The sequence below is a fragment of the Vulpes lagopus genome, chromosome 16 (genome assembly GCF_018345385.1).
Source record: "Vulpes lagopus strain Blue_001 chromosome 16, ASM1834538v1, whole genome shotgun sequence".
Classification (NCBI taxonomy): Eukaryota; Metazoa; Chordata; class Mammalia; order Carnivora; family Canidae; genus Vulpes; species Vulpes lagopus.
The window spans coordinates 10,500,581-10,515,776 of NC_054839.1; the positions used below are offsets into that span (position 1 = coordinate 10,500,581).

At 35.8% G+C, this 15,196-nt stretch overlaps 1 protein-coding gene across 6 annotated transcripts in view; it reads left to right on the plus strand.

Moving 5' to 3' along the window:
• Nucleotides 1–15,196, plus strand: part of NALCN (sodium leak channel, non-selective) — a 314,412-nt gene that overhangs the window by 99,734 nt on the left and 199,482 nt on the right. The window contains exon 1 of one of the 6 annotated variants that reach the window (XM_041731320.1): nucleotides 1,715–1,852. The exons of the other annotated variants lie outside the window; for them this stretch is intronic. The gene's annotated coding sequence lies outside the window, so the exon portion shown is untranslated. Of the gene's footprint in view, nucleotides 1–1,714; nucleotides 1,853–15,196 lie in introns of those variants that run through there. 6 annotated transcript variants of the gene reach the window in all.

The window sequence follows — 15,196 nt, forward strand, 5'->3', positions numbered from 1 at the left end:
TACTATAATTGACTAATTGCTGAAGGATGAATATAGTCTAACTTGATTTAAAAATCCCTCCAGTCTTGGAGGTGGGGAGCACATTTTCGTGACTTTTACCATCAGGAGCCCTGCCAGGTTCTTATGGTGAAGATCAGATGAAAACTCCCCCATGCTTCCCACAGGGGGAGAGGCACAGTGACCATGCTGAAGTAAACCCAGAGCCTTCTGTTCTCCATGATAAAGCCGTGCTCTTAAGGACATCTACTTTTTCAGAGTTTTGTCTGATCTAGAAGGAGAGCAGGTGGATGACTGGAGCCCCCTCTGGCTTTCCTGTATCTATCACATAAGCTGCGAAAAAATAGGTGAAGAAACTCTTCTGGAGGTCACAGCCTAGGGCTCAGCCTGAGAAAACAGAGATTTAATTATAGGATTATAGAACATCTTTCTTCCCCAATACTTTATCATCATATTAATGGCTCCAGAATAACAACTGGATTACAACTCAGTTGCAAGACATGGATGCTATTTAAGAGGTATTTCTAGGGAAACCTAAAAACAGCAAGAGACATAGAAACTAAGACAATTGAGGAAATTGAAATATCTAATGCCTTAAAGACAGCCTATTCCTCAGCCAGATTAACATGAAACCTCACACAAAAGGCCTTTCTACAGAAGTTACTGTTACCTAGTACATCATGTTCAGCTTTCAATGAAAAATTACAAGCCATGATAAAAGTGAAATAACACAATCTGAAGAGACAATGCAAGCATCAGAACCAAACTCAGATATGATAGGGATTTAATAGCTGCCAAATAATTTGGAATTTAAAATAGTTTAATTAATATGCTCAGTGCTTCATTGGAAAAAGTGGACAGCATGCAAGAATAAATGAGCAATATAAGCAGAGAGATGGAGAGTCTAAGAAAGAATCAAAAGGAAATGCTAGAAATAAAAACACTGTAACAAATGAAAGATAGGCTCATCAGTAGATTAGACTGTATTCATAGTTTAGAAGACTTGACAACTGAGTCAAGAAATGATGAGATAAAAATATCTCAATAGAAACTTGACAATGTGAAGTGCAAAGAGAAAAAAGAATGAAAACAATGGAACAGAATGACAAAGAACTATAGGACAATTACAGAAGGTCCCACATACATGTAATGGGGATACCAGAAGGCAATGAAACAGGAAAAGGACCATAAAAAATATTTGAAGTAATAATGGCTGAGAATTTTCTTAAGTTAATGTTGGACATGAAACCACAGATCAAGGAAGGTACCAAGCAGGATAAGCACCAAAATATCTACACCTGGATATATTATATTCAAATTGCAGATAGCCAATGAAAAAGAGAAAATCTTGAAAGAAGCCAAACGGAAAAAAAAAACCCACTTTACCTGTAAAAGAATAAGGATAAGAATTATGCTGGACCTCTGTTCAGAAGCTATGCAAGCAAAAAGAGAGTAAAGTGAAATATTTCAAGTGTTGAAAGGAAAAAACCCAACAACCTAAAATTTTATATCCACAGAGATTATCTTTCAAAGCTGAGGAACTTTGATCATTTCTTGCAAAGCAGTTCGGCTGGCAACAAATTCTCTGATTCTGTTTAACTTTTTCAGTTAAACAGTAACAGAATCAGAGAATTTGTTGCCAGCCGAACTGCTTTGCAAGAAATGATCAAAGTGTTTTGGAGAAGGAAAATGACACAGAATAGAAAATCAAATCTACCTAAAGAAGACTTAAGAAACAAAACAGATGAACAGAGGGGAAGGGAAGAAAAAATAAAATAAGATGAAAATAGAAAGGGAGGCAAGCTATATGAGATGATGAACTCTAGGAAACAAACTGAGGGTTGCTGAAGGGGAGGTAAGTGGGGGAAATGGATAATTGGGTGATGGGCATTAAGGAGGTCACTTGATATAAGGAACACTGGCTGTTACATACAGCTGATGAATCAGTGAACTCTACCCCTGAAACTAATAGTACAGTATATGTTAACTAACTTGAATTTAAATAAAGAATTTTAAAAGAGAAAATAAGTAAATGAAAGCAAATAATATACTTTATTTTTTATTCTTAACTGACCTAACAGATAGCTGTTTGTTCAAAATAACAATAGCAACAATTTATGAGATGATCATGGCTTATGGGTAAATGAGTTGAATAGCAACAATGTAATAGTGTACAGGAGAAAGAGGGAACATTCTATTATAAGGTACATACACTATCAATGAAGTAGTACAGTGTTATTTGAAAGTGGACTTAGATTTGTTGTAGATGTATATCATACACTGTAAGGCAACCACTAATATTTTTAAAGAAATTATGTAATAATATACTAAGGAGTAAAAATGGAAACATATAGAATGCTCAATTAAAACCAGAAAAAGCAAAAAGAGAGAGACAAGATAAAAAATGTAAAAGTGCAATGAAAAGGAAACAGTTATAAATATGGTATGCGTTAATCCATCTATATCAGTAATCACTTTAAATGTGAATGGAGTAAATATCAATAAAAAATTAATATCAAACCATATGCTGTCTACAAGAAATATATGTTGACTATAAAGACACAGATAAAAATAAAGAGATGGGGTAAATATACCATGATAATACTAGTAAAAGGAAAACAGAGGTAGATATATCAATTTCAGACAAAACTGACTTGAGAACAAGAAAAATTGTCAGGGAGAAAGAGAGGCATTACATAATTGAGGCCAGTTTCCAAGAAAACAATCTTCAGGGTGGATGCATCTATCAACAATGCATTAAAGATATTAGTCCTTCTTAATTTGAGATATAGACTGAACACAATCCCAATCATCCTACATGTTGTACTGAAGATATCAAAAACTATTTCTAAAGCTTAAATGGAAAGGCAAAAGACCCAGAATAGTCACCACAACACTGAAGAAAGACAAAATCAGGGGTCTGATACTACTTGAATTAAAGATTTAATATAAAGCTGTAGTATTCCTAATTGATAAAACAGGAAGCAAACGAGATGCCCCTCCATAGGGCATAGCTTGAAATAAACTGTAGTACATCCATCCATAGTCAGCAATCAAAATAAATGAGTTGTCAAGCCACCCAGGGAGACAGAGGAGCAGTAAATGCATATTTCTAAGTGAGAGAAGCCACTCTGAAAGGCTATGCATATACTGTATGTTTCCAACTATATGGCATTTTGGAAAAGGCAAAACTGTAGAGATAGTGAAGAGATCAGTGGTTGCCAGGGGCTCATGGGAGGGGGTGAGGGTCAAATAGGTGGAGCATAATGGAGTCTTAGCATGGTGAATCTAAACTGTATGATTCTGTAATGATGGATACATATTATGTATTTTTCAAGACCCATCTAACTGTAAAATACAAAGAATTAATCCTAATGTAAACTATGGACTTGAATTAATAATAATAACATTGGCTCATCAGTTGTAACAAATGTATCCCACTAATGGAACTTGTTAATAATAGGGGATAGTGTGCAGGGGGAGGGGATAAATAAGAATTCTCTATGCTCTCTGCTCAATTTTTCAATAAGCCTGAACTACTGAAAACTAATTATAAGTAAATGAAGCCTATTAAATTTTTTATAGTTAATTTATTACTATTTATTCACATCCTTATCTCACCTACAGAGTTCCGGTTTACATTAGAAATGCTGGCCAACTAGGAATATGTAGCTCTTGCTTCCTTAGTAGCACAACTTTTAATGCATGAAAAATGTTTCTCAATTTTAGTATAATCTTAATAAATCTAAAACTGTATCTGTGACATATCCAAATAATAAACCTAACCCAGTTGAAAAACTCCATTTTTAAAACATGTTTTTAGCCTTAAGAATTTATGGAAGAAAGTAGACAGCAAATACAAGAAAAATGTTGTGAATATTTTTGTGCACATACATCAATGTGAAGATATTTTGCAAAAAAATTCCCCATGTCTAGTTTTAAATTTTTAATAATTAGTTAAGTTGTAACTATTCAACTATAATATTAGTATGGATTATATTAGAGCATCTTCTTGGTTTTTTAAAATTTATTTTAATTCCAGTATAGTTAGCATCCAGTGTTGTATTAGTTTTAGGTGTACAATACAGTGATTCAACAATTCCATACATCACCTGGTGCTCATCATGACAAGTGCAGTCCTTAATCCCCATCACCTATTTCACCCATCCTGACCCCCCCGCCCCCGCCACCCATTTCCCCTCTGGTAACCATCAGTTTGTTCTCTATAATTAAGAGTTTGTTTCTTGGCTTCTCTCTCTCTCTCTCTCTCTCTCTCCCGCTCTCTCTCCCTCTCTTTCTCTCTCTCTCTCTCTCTCTCTCTCTCACACACACACACACACACTCTTTCCTTATTCATTTTATCTTTTAAATTCCACATATGAATGAAATTATATGGTATTTGTCTTTCTCTAACTAATTTCACTTAGTATTATACTCTCTAGCTCATCCATGTCCAAGATTTAATTCTTTTTTAATATTCTGTTCTGTGTGTGTGTGTGTGTGTGCGTGTGTGTATCACTTCTTCTTTATCCAGTCATCTATTGATGGACACTTAAGCTGCTTCCCTATCTTGGCTATTGTAAATAATGCTGCAATAAGCATAAGGGTTCATATATCCTTTTCAATTAGTGTTTTTTTTAAAGATTTTATTTACTTATTCATGAGAGATACAGAGAGGCAGAGAGAGAGAGGCAGAGACAAGAGAAGCAGGCTCCATGCAAGAAGCCCGATATGGGACTTGATTCCGGGACTCTGGGATCACACCCTGAGCTGAAGGCAGACACTCAACCACTGAGCCACCCAGGCATCCCTCAATTAGTGTTTTTGTATTCTTTGGGTAAATACCTAATAGTGCAGTTGCTGGATCATAAGGTAATCTATTTTTAACTTTTGGAGGAACCTACATATTGTTTTCCACAGTGGTCACACCAATTTGCATTTCCACTAAGAGTACACAAGTGTTCCTTTTTCTCTACATCCTTGCCAACATCTTTTGTGTCTTGTGTTGCTGAGTATAGCCATTCTAACAGGTGTGAGGTGATATCTTACTGTAGTTTTTATTTGCATTTCCCTGATAATGATGATGAGTATCTTTTCATATGTCTATTGACCATCTGTATGTCTTCTTTGGAGAAATGTCTCTTCATATCTTCTGCCCATTTGTTTTCTGGGTGTTGAGTTTTATAAGTTCTTTATATATTTTGGATACTAACCCTTTATTAGATATGTCATTTGCAAATATCTTCTCTCATTATGTAGGTTGCCTTTTAGTTTTGTTTATTTCTTCTTTTGGTGTGCAGAAGCTTTTTATTTTGATGTAGTCCTAATAATGCATTTTTGCTTTTGTTTCCCTTGCTTCAGGGAACCTATATACAAAAGTTGCTACAAAAAGTTGTGACAGCTAATGTCAGGGAAGTTACTGCCTGCTTGTGCTTTAGTTAGTACTGCCTAATTATTATATTTGGCATTTTTAGGTCTCTAATCCATTTTATTTTTGTGTGTGGTATAAGAAAGTGGTCCAGTTTCATTCTTCTGCATTTCCTGTCCAGTTATCCCAACATTTGTTGAAGAGACTATCTTTTTCCCATTGGATATTCTTTCTTGCTTTGTCGAAGATTAATTGACCTATTATTATGGCTTTATTTCTGGGTTTTTTATTCTGTCCTATTGTTCTAGGTGTCTGTTTTTGTGCCAGTACCATACTGTTTTGATTACTACAGCTTTATAATGTAACTTGAAGATTTTGCTCTTGTTTTCAAGATTGCTTTAGCTGTTCAGAGTCTTTTGTGGTTCCATACAAATTTTAGGATTGTTTATTCTAGTTCTGTGGAAAATGCTGTTGGTATTTTGATAGGAGTGGCATTGCATTTGTTGATTGCTTTGGGTAATATAGACATCTTAACAATATTTGTTCTATCAGTCTATGAGCATGAGATGTCTTTCCATTTCTTTGTATTGTTTTCAATTCCTTTCATCAGTGTTTTATAGTTTTCAGAGTACAGCTCTTTCATCTTTTTTGTTAGGTTTGTTCCTAGGCCTCTTATTATTTTTGGTGTAATTGTAAAGGAGATTGTTTTCTTAATTTCTTTCTACTGCTTCATTATTAGTGTATAAAAATGCAACAGATTTCTGTACATTGATTTTGTCCTGTGACTTTACTGAATTTATCAGTTCTAGCAGTTATTTGATGGAGCCTTTTGAGTTTTCTATAAAGAGTATCACACCATCTGCAGATAGTGGACGTATTAATTCTTCTTTACTGAGTTGGATGCCTTTTATTTCTTTTTATTGGCTGACTGCTATGGCTAGGACTTCCAGTACCATGTTGAATAAAAATGGATCCTGGCAACCCAGTAATAAATTCCACTTGATTTTGATGAATGATTCTTTTAATGTGTTATTGATATCAATTTACTAGTATTTTGTTGAGGATTTTTACATATGAGTTCATCAGATATTGGCCTACAGTTCTCTCTTTTTATAGTGTCTTTATCTGGTCTTGATGTCAGGGTAATGTTGGTCTCATACAATGAATTTGGAAGTTTTCATTCCTTTTCTATTTTTTCGAATAGTTTGAGAAAAATAAGTATTAACTCTTGTTAAATGTTTGGTAGAATTCACCAACATCTTGTTTTTAGTTTTATATTACCATCTAAATTTTTAAATCTTTTTATTGTAAATCATGGAATTTTATATTTATCATAACACAAATAAGAACTTTATTTTTAGTTAAAGCCATATGTTATTTATACTCATATTTATTGTAAATTACATTTGGTTAATATCACTCAGCTATCTTTCTTCCTTCCCACTTAGACCTGATTCAGTTTTAACATGCCTCTGTGAACAAGAATGTCAAATTATTTGTTTCTAATTTTGGTTGATCTTCTGATCCTGTGCCAATCACTAAGTCAGTCAGCCTTCCTATTAAGATTAAAACAAATTTTCACTATTGTGGCTATTCTGAGGTAGATGGACCAGGTTTACCTTAGAGTTAATTCTTATTTTTTATTGCTTATGCTTGATGATACAGAGATGTGACTATATGTGTCTCAAAATATCAAGACAAGAAACTCTTAGTCCTTTTTTCCAAATACTTGTTTCTAATTTTTCATTATTATGAAATTCTAATGTCATATCTATTAACTCTCTAAAAATTACATGAAATTCTGGCCTTTTTGCCTTCATTTCTTTTGATTGTAGTTTCCAATAAATTTTTCAAAGATGGGTGACAAAGCTAAAACACTCTAAGATAAACCATATTTTTGGCATTATATGTATTACTTGCTTTTTGAGAAAATTAAAAGGCTACTAAATAACCTTTATTTAGTATATTATTGGTGACCAGCACATATCAGCATTGCTATATTCAATCTATGGAGAGCTGAGGCTCAGAATGGTTAATTGGCAGGCCCAGTATCAATAGATAAGAAGTAGCAGACAAATGGAATGTTAGGGAAGGTAGCTAAAAGCTAATTGTGACTAACTGTAGGGTTTTTTTTTTTTTAAGTCAACTAAAAGCAAATTTCCAAGAATTTCTTTAGATCTGAAGTCAAGGCTTCTCAAAGGCAGAGGGTAACAGGTATCTGTTGTGACCTCTTCTTTGCTGCTTTCATTCCCAGCCTACATGGAAACAGCCCAGCGCCAGAGGCAGAGAGTGTTTTCATTGGCATGTGGGCTCAGCGTCCTTGGAGCCGTTCTACTTTAATACCTCAACCTTCCTGCCAATGTCAGCATCCGGCCTTGTCAACACTTCTTTTTCCATTTGTGAATACTGTAGTTAAAGCTTTCACCTCTCCTTTTCTAGAAGTACTTTATATTTAGAACTTGGAAGTTTAGAAACTTTCTTCATCTGAAAAAAATACACTTCAACCAAGAGTCTTTATTACTTATTTAAAATGTTTAACTTAGAAAATGGATGGAACATACACATGCGTTTTCCTATAGGCCCTTTGATCTACTGCAAAACTTTAGTGCTATGAGTGAGGACTAAGGTAATAAAGTGATTTCACCAGTGAGGCAACGTGGTGCCAAAAGAGTGCTTAACCGTAAAAACAAAACAAAATAACCAAAACAACAACAACAACAACAAAAACTAAGCTAAAATTTTTCAATCAAAAACATAAGGCTTTATAAATACATTTTAAAATATTTAGAATAAAAAAACATTTAGAATGAAAGAAGTCCTTTTGTGTTTGTTCCATGTTCTGGAATAGCAAATAAAATGTGTTGTTTTGTTTTGTTCTTTTCATGGCCACATGACAATTCTCAGGCTGAATATGTGTAGATTATATGAACATGTAGACAAGTTCTATGTAAATTATTATAATCATAAGATTACATCACTGTCATTCAGGCAAAGTACTTGAATTAATTATTTTGCATATACATCTTAGTAAAATCAAACATGATCCCAAGAATCATGTATACCACCACAGATCCAACTCTTAGGGTTTGCGTGTGCAGTTCACGTGAAAAGGTAAATGATGTGGGGCAGTTTGGTGGGAGAAAGACATATTATAGAAAGTTACAGTGAACCTCACAAGTGACGATTGGCCAAAATAGCTGAAATATGTGGTTAAAATGTGTGGGAAAAAGTTTACACCAGAGAGTGGGGAAATTGCCAGAAGTGACCCCAAGCTATGAGTTGTGGTTGAATCAGAGAAGCCACCATGCTATTAGAAATTCAGTCTTGGCTGCTCAGATGCCACTGTTGAGACTTAGACCCACGCGTGTCAGGCACTGTTCAAAAACCTTCTTTTCCACACTCTGCTTCACAGTCCCAACAGCCCTGAGTTGTGAGCATGGACCACAGATGAATCCATTTTTTTCTGTGTTTGTCCTTGATTATAGAAAATTCCTCCTTTTGATTCCAATGCAAAGCTTGTAAAACATGTGTTTGTGGTTTGTCTTGGAATAATTCAGAAAATGTCACTCTAATTTTTGATGAAGAAAATTTTTGTTCCATTTATTTCATTCAAAATATGTGATTTTTATTTTTAAAACTTAATTGATATCTTGTAATATATCATTCTGCAAACTAATTCCCCCCAACCTGGGATGCATGTGTGCACAGTCATCTTATAAAATTACAGGAAGTAAAAACAAATAAGATTTTTCTTCCAACAAAATTCATAAATATTAATATTATGGTACCACTGAGCTATCTACTATGTGGCAAATACTTTTATAAACAAATGGTGTCTTAGGATCTAGGATGTTAGCCTCCAAAAATTTTTAGAGATGAATAAAATATAAAATTCAAATGTAGACTATTGTAAATATAGTCCTGAAATGTATTTTTAGGTCTCTCCTTTAGCCTAAAATTGTTTAACCTCCAAACTGTCATAATAAGCCTAAGGAGAAAATTTGAGAAATCCCACAACTGTTCCTTTTTCCCCTGTGTCGAGAAAGGAAATTCAATTCAGTTCAAAATACTTAATAAAGACAAATCATGTGAGGCCCTGAGCTAGGTAGGCACCGCAGCGTAGAGCTACAGAATCAGAAAGATTGCCAAGTTAGAAAAGTGATTCTCAACCAGGGGTGATTTTGCCTACCAGGTGATACTGGGTAAGGTTTACAAGCATTTCTGGTTTTTACTACTTGGGAGGTGCGAGTGCTATTGGAGTCTAGTCGGTAGGAGTCAGGGATGCTACAGTGCACAGAACAGGCCCCCACAACAAAGCGTTATTTAGTCCCAAATGTCACTAGTGCCAAAGTTGAGGAACCCTGGTTTAGAGCATCATCCAAGACAGTAATATTTCAGGATTTAAATAACAGTGAATTCTACATAAATCCAAACTGACAAGACAACTTATCTTTCAGTGGCTTCAGTGAATTTCCCCCTGAAAGTATGCAGAGCTCTTCTTTTCCTATTAGTTTTGTGGTTTCATAAGAATATTGCTCTGTGAAGCAGTTCTAAAGTTTAAAAATAAGATTTAGTTGGAGAGCAAGTTATATAAATGCAAACATGACAAAACAAATGAACACCAATGAAGCACAACCTATCCTATCTTGAACAAGTTGTATTTCTAGTAATGGAAACATGCAAAGATTAAGCTCTTTACATGTGTTCTCTTATTTGAGCCCCTTTCAGGACCTAATATTTGATCATTGCAACCATAGTCGCTAAAATAAGGATCCATTTGGAGACTAAGATGAGGATTATATCCTTCCACAGTAAAATATACCGGTTAACTGCAGTTTATTGAGGCACTTTTAGATCACAGCATTCATGGGTAGTGGTAGAGAAACATGTCACTTTTTTTCCCTTCCAGCTGAGGGGGATGCTCAAACTGGAATCTAGTAGAGGAAAAGCCAATGAGCTGATCTCTAAAAAGGGTGGGATCCAATTAAAGTTAGCCAGAAGAACCGAAAGAGCAACTTAGAAAAGTTTGAAGGAAACTGATATTCTTGAGTAGCAAGAATACAGTCATTATGCCCTCCTAAATGAGAATCTGTGCCCTGGTAGGAAGTGAAGCCAGACAATCCGATCTATTTCATGAAAGGTACAGCAAGTTGAGAAGGTTGAGGACCAGGTAAGAAAACGAGGAGGGGGAGGAGTAGGAGGAGGAGGAGGAGTTCCATATCAGTGGAGGGATTAAAGTTCAGGAATGTTGCCCCAAATATCCTAATATTGAGAGATAAGATGGAATGGATGGTCCTAAAAGGAACCTTCATGGTTCTATTGGGAATTCTGAGCATGGGGGTAAACGTTATTGTCCGTACGAAGGCCTGATATACTTACGTATATCACCAACTCTAACTGTCCAGGTTTTTTCCACAATAGATTGAGTATCACCATCATTAGAATAGCACCACATATATTTTGTGTTTGAAGAGGAGTCTGATGGTGGGACCCCAGGTTAGTAGCTTATTATTAGTTATCACCACAATCTTGTGGCCTTGTTTTTGAAAGTTGAATGACTCAGTGGTGTTGTGTAACCTATGACTAGAAGAAACAATAGGGAATATTCCCAGAACACAATTTATCACTTTTTTTATGGAAAAAGAGCAAAGATAGCCAAGCAATAAGTGTGTTACTAAAGATGTCAAAACAATGGAAATATAATTTTGTTCAGAGCTATAAAAAAATCTGCTACTATGTCTCAATACATACAGCCTGTGGAAGGTTCCAAAGTATTTATTTTCTAGATGTAGACTAATGGGTCTATTTATCCACTGAATTCAAACTACCAATGGGAGAGGTCAGGAAGGATGAATGGAATTAGGAGAATTGATGAGATGTCATTGTGATTTTGTTTCCTAGACAACTTGAATTTGTGCTTTGAGGATTTGGGGTCCAAGAAGAAGAAGAAGAAGGAGGAGAAAGAAGGGGAAAAGGAAGGGGAAAAGGAAGAGACATATCTGTAGTAGGATGACCTACATGGAAGAGGGATGACATACTCTAGAAGTATAGGGACCACTTCCAGACTCTTGTAGCTTGCTATGCTTTACAAAGCCAAGAGCAAATTTCATAAGGACAGAGCCAGAGCCAATATCCAATGGAATGGGTTGCCCGATCTGAAATGGGGCTGCCTCAAGAGCTTATGTGTTCCATATCAGTGGAGGGATTAAAGTTCAGGAATGTTGCCCCAAATATCCTAATATTGAGAGATAAGATGGAATGGATGGTCCTAAAAGGAACCTTCATGGTTCTATTGGGAATTCTGAGCATGGGGGTAAACGTTATTGTCCGTACGAAGGCCTGATATACTTACGTATATCACCAACTCTAACTGTCCAGGTTTTTTCCACAATAGATTGAGTATCACCATCATTAGAATAGCACCACATATATTTTGTGTTTGAAGAGGAGTCTGATGGTGGGACCCCAGGTTAGTAGCTTATTATTAGTTATCACCACAATCTTGTGGCCTTGTTTTTGAAAGTTGAATGACTCAGTGGTGTTGTGTAACCTATGACTAGAAGAAACAATAGGGAATATTCCCAGAACACAATTTATCACTTTTTTTATGGAAAAAGAGCAAAGATAGCCAAGCAATAAGTGTGTTACTAAAGATGTCAAAACAATGGAAATATAATTTTGTTCAGAGCTATAAAAAAAATCTGCTACTATGTCTCAATACATACAGCCTGTGGAAGGTTCCAAAGTATTTATTTTCTAGATGTAGACTAATGGGTCTATTTATCCACTGGAATTCAAACTACCAATGGGAGAGGTCAGGAAGGATGAATGGAATTAGGAGAATTGATGAGATGTCATTGTGATTTTGTTTCCTAGACAACTTGAATTTGTGCTTTGAGGATTTGGGGTCCAAGAACATGCTATAATTCCAGTAGCTTCACAGAGATATTTTTGGAGCAAGCTACATTGTTCTGCAGTAAGAGAATGTTTTCTATCCCCACATGCTATTGTAGAATCAGTATTCATTTAACAAAATGTAATCTTTTTTAGTTCTATAATAAAATGGACCAAAAGTATTCTTGAGTGTATCTAGAAAAATATTTTGTATGTACAATATATAATATTTTCTGGAGCTTCCCACAGTGGATCAAACAATAAAGGAAGACTTTCCAGTCTGTATTTAGTGTGCACTTTGAAATGTATATACGTGTCTGTGTTTTAAATGAATTTTGAAAGTCAGCAAAACATAAAGTCAATTATAAAATTATTACCATGGCTTCCGAATAATTGGTACAATATTCACAATGAAGAAGAATTGCTTAAAAAAAAAAAGGCAGGTATTTGAGAAAAGCCTTCATATGTCTTAGTACTATGACAATTATTTAGTTTATCAACAATTCTTGAGTGCTCTCAGGTACAGACATGAAAGATAGTTTTAACTTTGAGTGCTTACCAAGTTAGCTAATTAGTGCTAGCAAGGGAGATAAATGACACACCAGGACACAGGGTAAGTGAGGTGACACAGATGGGTGCCGGGCTCCCCGGGAGGTTTGAGAACCTAGTGTTGCTTGAGGGCAACGGAGGTGATCAGGGCTGCCTCGCTGCCCAGGATTCAGCTATGTGAACCAGAGAGAAGCACCAGGGCAGGCGCCAAACAAGACAGCAGTTTGTGCAAAGTCATGCAACCCGCTCTAGTTTCCTTCATCAGCCTTGTCCACTTCCAAAGAAAATAAGATGATCATAAGCTTGATTTTTGTCAGTTTAAATGTTGGCGAATAATTGGGAAATCTTTTTAAGAGATATTTTCTTTTCACACACTTTGCAAAGTCAGGAGCCGAAAAGTGATGAGGAAAGTCTCATCCAGTTGCCTTTGCTCCTGCAACTCTTGGTAGCTGCCTCACAGCCTTTGATCCAGGATAGCTGACAGAGAGTTCTGGAAGCACTTCCTTCAGGAGTCAGCATTGCTCCGGGAGTTATTTGGTTACATTTTCACAAATGTCTCATCTCTTTGTATCAACAGACCCTGCTCTTTGAGCCACATGGTGGGTTTCTACTTCTTTCCTTTTCTGTGTGTGTCACAATAGGAAAAATGAAGGAAACTCTTTAAGATCAGAACGTACTATTTTTTTTTTTTACTTACTCCCAATGGCATCTTCCCTGTAGATTTAATAAAGAAGGACCAGAACAAATATTGGAAGGATAATTCGATGTTCCTCTCAAATTTAACCTTACATTGACAGTGCTCATATTTTACCTATAAATGCTCAATTGGTGAAATGATTAAGCTTTAATAGTTATTCATCATGGATTTCTGTAGCCACATTTCTGATTTAGTCCAAATAACTAGAAGAAAATAAGGAACATAAGTTACTTCTTTTGTGTGAAAATTGTCTTTCGTATGCAGTCTACAAAAGCAAAACATTGGACATTTTTAGTACATATGAATCATTAATGAAAAGAGTCATTTCTGTTTTCTCTTGGCATTTTATTTTTTGTGCGTGCTCTTCTTCCTGAATCTTTCCCTTCAAAGTCATCTCCTTGTATGAGTTTCTCAGTATGCTATATCCTTAGCCACCCTAGTCCTTCAAGGAAAAAAATGGACTTCATTTCAACTAAGGATAGTAGGAGAAAATATGCTCTTTTGAAAGTCCTAGTCTCAAACAAGAGAAAATAAGAGGAAGATGGTAAAGGAAAAAGGAGTTTAAGACTTGGAACCTGATGGTGTGGGTTCAGTTTCTGGTTCTAACACTTTCCATCCCAGACAAATTCATTAACTAGTGACCTTCACTTTGCTCTTTTGTAACAGGATGTGCTGGATAATATATGTGCTCTTATACACACGTACCCATCTACCTGCCTAATTAGAGGTTTCCTTAGCATTAAATATGTAAAAGAGCCTTGAAACCAAATATGATTTACAAATACTAGTTGTTATGGCAACATCTTTCCAAAGTACAAAATATGATTGTATGAAGTTACAATTAATATACAGTACTTAGCATTCACTAAATGAGAATATGCTTTCCTTCTTTCTCAGCTTTTCTTTCAAGGCTGCTCTATGTCCCATTTGTCCCCATTTACTGCTAGGCTTTTCTACTGTTCTGCACACTTTGGTTCATTGATGTTCCAATTATTCTTCCTGCATGCACAGACTCAGGCAGCTGGCCATCAGCCAACTTAAGTAACCCTCTTCTTAGTTTGGACATCTGATTGTATACATATTCTAGTTTTATTTTTTAAATTTTTTTATTGGAGTTCGATTTGCCAACATATAGCATAACACCCAATGCCAATCCTGCCAAATGCCCCCCTCAGTGCCCATCACCCAGTCATCCCAACCCCCCGCCCACTTCCCCTTCCACTACCCCTTGTTCATTTCCCATTTAGGTGTCTCTCATGTTTTGTCACCCTCACTGATATTTCTCAATCATTTTCTCTCCTTTCCCTTTATTCCCTTTCACTAATTTTTATATTCCCCAAATGAATGAGATAATATAATGTTTGTCCTTTTCCGATGACTTATTTCATTCAGCATGTAATACCCTCCAGGTCCCTCCATGTCTAAGCAAATAGTGGGTATTTGTCGTTTCTAATGGCTGAGTACTATTCCATTGTGTACATATACCACAGCTTCTTTATCCATTCATCTTTCGATGGACACCGAGGCTCCTTCCACAGTTCGGCTATTGTGGACATTGCTGCTAGAAACATCGGGGTGCAGGTGTCTTGGTCTTTCACTGCATCTGTATCTTTGGGGTAAATCCCCATCAGTGCAATTGCTGGGTCGTAGGGCAGGTCTATTTTTAACTCTTTGAGGAACCTCCACACAGT